Source organism: Cyprinus carpio, chromosome B22 (genome assembly GCF_018340385.1).
Source record: "Cyprinus carpio isolate SPL01 chromosome B22, ASM1834038v1, whole genome shotgun sequence".
Lineage (NCBI taxonomy): Eukaryota > Metazoa > Chordata > Actinopteri > Cypriniformes > Cyprinidae > Cyprinus > Cyprinus carpio.
Genome location: NC_056618.1, coordinates 20863293 through 20869292, shown reverse-complemented (window position 1 = coordinate 20869292; position 6000 = coordinate 20863293).

Sequence of the window (6000 nt, the reverse complement as noted above, 5' to 3'; positions counted from 1 at the left end):
ACAAATTATGCATCGGAGGCTGGCAGGGTTGAGTGTGTCTTATGCGCCTTCTTTGGCTAGTACTGCAACATCTCCTTGATTTGTTGCTGCCTTAAAATGTGCTATTTTGTTATAAAAAGTGGTTGATGATCTATGCCGACATAATCAAACATTCAAAGGATAAAGCTGCCCCTTTTCCCAAATGGGTAGAAATGGCCCACAACCCTACATAAGATAAGCGGTTTGATGAATGCATGGATGGGTAAGAATGAGATATCCCAAATGTGAGATGAAATGGTAATCAAAAGGAGATTTGCAGCATGGCATCTACACCATCACAGCATGGCAAATGTTTCATTTGCTCTCCTAATTAAAGTGATAATGAAATGCACTGGAAAGCTTCGGTATTCAGATGAGGCTCTTGTTCTGACGCAAATAAAACATGTTCCTGCAGAAACACACACTCAAAACTAGCGAGAGAGAACGGCTGAGTGGGGAGACACATGTGGAGCCACACACCTGGGAAGGAGGGATTAACCCATCTCTGAACTCTCCATGCTGTCTGAACACGCTCTTACAAGCACTCGTGCGAAGGAGCAGGGGAGTAAAATCGTGTGAGAAATTAAGAAAAGGAGTTGACTTAGAACTGTAAATGACTGCATCCTGAGATTTTTATTTTTGAGATTTGTAAGTGGCTTGAAATACATGTTTTGTACATTGGATTGTGTAACAACAAATTAGCAAAAAAGAAAAAGAAAAAAAAAAACTGGAGCATTGAGAGTAACGCATTTCAAGTAATGTGAGTTATGTATAAATATTACTTTTTTTAAGTAGCTAGTAAAGCAGCTCCTTACTTTTAAATTTACAAGAAAATAAGTAAAGTAAGTTACTTCTTTTTTTTCTCTCAATTTATTCACTGACAGCTCTCCTGTTGAGAGAAACTGGGAGTGAGGTGCAAAGGCAAATGCAGTTCCTTCAGACTGAGGCTTATTAATTTCACTGTAAAAAGTCCTTCACAGCTGTCAAAAATATTGACTTTTTTGTTATTAAAAACAAATACACAAACCCAGCTCGAGTAGTGCAAAAGTAACATAATGCATTACTTTCCATAAAAAGTAGCAGAATAATGCAATATAATAATGCATTACTTTTAAAAGTAACTTTTCCCGATGCTGGAGAATAACCTTCTCATTCTCGGCCAGTATCATAGTTTGGGATTGTTAGCCTTTAGCACAAGATAATATGGAGTTGTTTGTCTACAAATTGTAGAAATTCTTTCACACAGTGCTGTTGAGAACAAATGTCAGTGACCTTGCGGGACAGCAGTGAACTGCAGCCTGTCACAAGTTACGTAACAAAGAGCTCTAAGTTTAATGGCCTGTCTTACTAATAGGGTTGACCGAGACCCTTTAGTGCACCATAAAACAGTGTCCGCTTACTGACAGGAACACAAAACATCTTATTTATTTAGTAGTATATTAACTGTTCTGTCTTGCCTGCCTTCCCTGTGTTAGAACAGATTTACAGGCACAATGGTGTCCAGTGATGTCCATATGGTGAATATTGGCCTCCTTGATGAGAACTCCATTTCTGTCCTGACACTTGCTTTGGGAGTTAGGACTTTTTTTAAGCCTTGGCAAACAGCTAAAATGACTCAGATGTTAAACTGGTGTTAACGTTTAATCCCTCCGAGACGGGGTCTGTTGGGCTCTTATTCGGGCGGGTATTACAGGTCAGAAATTAAACCTCCCGATTCACAAAATCTCAGACTTGCTCTAAGGCTAAACATATGTGGAATTATGAGACTACAAGAGCCAGTTGCATTTTGAAGTTCATCCATCTGTCTGTTTGTCTGTCTATCATTCTGTCTGCCATCTATCTATCTATCTATCTATCTATCTATCTATCTATCTATCTATCTATCTGTCATTCTGCCTGTATGTCTATCTGTAATTCTGTCTTTATGTCTTCTATCTCTCTCTCTCTCTGACCAACTGTCTGTATATACATGGGAAACGGTTTGTGACTAAGGTTTCTGATACTGGATTGTTGGCATAGTGTGACGTGAGTGTCATATGACCTCATCGCCAATCAAAGCCCTTTGATATGACTTTTTCAGCACAAAGGCCCGAGGCGCAGCACAGTGTGCCATAAACAAAACACAAATCCCCTGGAAGCTCAGCACTCACAACAAAACATGAAAGCTCCATTGTATTTTTAAGACAGCACTGATGTTAGCATATATGGTGCATTCCCATAGACCTAATCCAGACGGTGTGATTTATATGGCCCGAATGCAAAAACACCCACACAGGATGAGAAGATAAACATAAGAGAGAGAGAGACTTGATGGCATTGAACTACTAAGCAGGATTAATCAGTTCTCAACAATATGCAGTAAACAAACATGCGGCAAAGCAGCGTCTTCCATATCCATGAGCGCAGAAATGAATGATGCATTGGATGAAAGAGGAAGACAGAAAAAGATGACAGGAAGGTGAGAGGGGGTGGGTGGTTGAAGAAGTTGTGAGAAAGTAGGGCACAGGAACAGAAGGGAGAATGATAGATCTCTGTTTAGGTGGAAGATATCTGCACAACAATAAAAGTAGAAGAAAAGGCAGAGAGGCAAAAAGACAATCTTTTGGGATTGTGAAAAGTGCATGTATTATATTTTGGGATAATATTACAATCCCATGTTCAGTGTGGCCTTGGATAGATTAGCGGAAAAGAGAAGTTTTTCAAAAGTTAGTACGTTTTGATGAAAGATTAGGAAAACTTCCCCATGCCATTATTGTTTTTAAATAATTGTAACATTTTATACTTCTTATTTATTAGTAATAATTTTTAAAATTTTAAAAAAATCTTTTATATATTGTTTTATAATCTATGTTGTAAATTATGAAATATTATAAAATATAAAATAATTTATTGCATAAATAAATCCACAAACTCATAGAAAACAACCAAAACAATCCAAGGTTTTTATTTAGCACAGTGGCTAGATTAACAAATAACCAGACGCCACCCGATCTAAATATTCCCTCACAGTTAAATAGTAATGACTTTATGAATTTCTTCACTGATAAAATAGATAACATCAGAAATACAATAACAAAATGTAGATTCTACAGCGTCTAATACTTTAGTTTTATCTATCGCACCCAAAGATAAACTGCAGTGCTTTACAACTATAGGACAGGAAGAGCTAAATAAACTTATCACTGCATCTAAACCAACAACATGTTTATTAGATCCTGTACCTAAATTACTGAAAGAGTTGCTACCTGTAGCAGAAAAAACCGCTTCTCAATATTATTAACTCGTCGTTATCTTTAGGTCACGTCCCAAAACCATTCAAGCTGGCGGTTATTAAGCCTCTTATTAAGAAACCACAACTAGATCCTAGTGAACTGGCAAATTACAGACCCATTTCAAATCTTCCATTTATGTCTAAAATTTTAGAAAAAGTTGTGTCTGCTCAATTGTGCTCCTACCTGCAAAAAAATGATCTCTATGAAGAATTTCAGTCGGGTTTCAGGCCCCATCATAGCACAGAAACTGCACTTGTTAAAATTACAAATGACTTGCTTCTTGCTTCAGATCAAGGCTGCATCTCATTGCTAGTTTTACTTGATCTTAGTGCTGCGTTCGACACCATAGATCACGACATACTCATAGATAGATTACAAAACTATACAGGTATCCAAGGGCAGGCTTTAAGATGGTTTAGATCCTACCTGTCCGATCGCTACCACTTTGTTTATTTAAATGGGGAGTCATCTCATATATCACCGGTAAAATATGGAGTGCCACAAGGATCTGTCCTAGGTCCTCTGCTATTTTCAATATACATGTTGCCCCTTGGTAATATCATTAGAAAATACGGGATTAGTTTCCACTGTTATGCTGATGATACTCAACTATATATCTCAACAAGACCAGGTGAAACTTCAAAATTATCTAAGCTAACAGAGTGTGTTAAAAATGTAAAAGATTGGATGACCAATAATTTTCTCCTATTAAATTCAGATAAGACAGAGATATTTACTTATTGGACCAGAAAACATTACACAGAATCTCGTAGATTACAATTTGCAATTAGACAGATGTACTGTTACTTCCTCTACTGTCAAAAATCTGAGTGTTATATTAGACAGTAACTTGTCTTTTGAAAATCATATTTCCCATGTTACAAAAACAGCATTCTTCCATCTTAGAAACATTGCCAAGCTACGAAACATGTTACCTGTTCCTGATGCAGAAAAGCTAGTTCATGCGTTCATGACCTCTAGACTGGACTATTGTAATGCACTGCTAGGTGGTTTTCCTGCATCCTCAATAAACAAGCTGCAGGTAGTCCAAAATGCAGCGGCTAGAGTACTTACCCGGTCAAGAAAATATGATCATATTACCCCCATACTACAGTCTCTGCACTGCTACCTATTAAGTTCCGTATCAGTTACAAAATATTATTACTTACTTATAAGGCCCTTAATGGCTTAGCTCCTGCGTACCTAACTAGTCTTCTACCACGCTACAACCCATCACGCTCCCTAAGGTCACAAAACGCTGGACTTTTGATAGTACCTAGGATAGCAAAGTCCACTAAAGGAGGTAGAGCTTTTTTCGCATTTGCTCCCAAACTCTGGAATAGCCTTCCTGATAATGTTCGGGGTTCAGACACACTTCCTCTGTTTAAATCTAGATTAAAAAACACACCTCTTTGGCCAAGCATTCAAATAATGCATCTCATAATTTTGGACTGCAGTTATATCTGATCAAATGTGCATTATTATTCTTTAGCTTGGGTTAATCTAATTAATTTTACTTGGGCTGGAACAGCAGCTACGCTAATTATGTCTCTATTTGTTTCTCTGCTATGCCACGGGATTTACATCCCGTGGTAACTAGGATTTACACAAGCTCCAGTCTGGATCCAGAACACCTGAGAAGAGATGATGCCAACGCCTCAGAGGACTTCAGATGATGCTACCCCAGAGACAACATACAGAACTACCACATTTTGCTATAAGTTTGATTGCATAATTGCTGTTAATAGTGTTAATCGTCTGTTTGTCTACGTCTTTTATTGATTTTTCTGAACATTTCTGCCATATGCACATGAACTGACAGTTATCACTGATAAGCTACTACTAAATATTGTAGAAACTTAATTTTCTGTAAAGTTGCTTTGTAATGATTTTTATCGTAAAAAGCGCTATACAAATAAACTTGAATTGAATTATTGTATAATCATGTTTGAAAACTCAAAATCTGGTGTGTTAATAATGACAGTGTTATTATTATTACAGTTTTTGTTGATTGCTTTGGTACTAATTTCAGTAATAAGGTGTATTTTTTCAACACTTGTACCACAGCTTGTCATTCTTTCAAAACCTGATGCAATGCTTTTATTAAGTTGCAAATATTTTCAGTCCACATAATCATTGTTTCAAAGATTATTGTAATATGTAATGACACCATTTGGATTAATCAGCGAAACACAACAGTATGATCTTCTTTCAGTTTAGCACTTTTTACAATCAGTTCGTTTAATAGCAAACAATACAAGATACGTGTTTCAGATTGGCCTTAGTGCTGAAATTAGTATGCTACAGTACTGTAAAAGACAGATTACACAGTTTTCACATTAGGCAATACACTTACATTACCCAACTTTTACAGAGTCTATAATTTCCATAATATCTACAGTATCTTATGTGTAATCAAGTGAAGGATCAATGAAGACATCCTCTCCAATCATTTGGACAAATTTGTTTTTAATTTTCAGATATAATTGTAACATAGGTTTACTTTCAATAATGAAATGTACACATTTACTGTAAATAAAACAAAACAAAAACCCATAACATTTAGTGCACACACATTTCATTAATTTGGATCAAGCCTGTCTTGATCATTTGGCCATAGATTCTCGTCCACATCACAATGAATGTCATCATTGTTCATGCACCTTGGAAAATCCATGTTTGACATTGGTCTACACTGATGTCATCACAC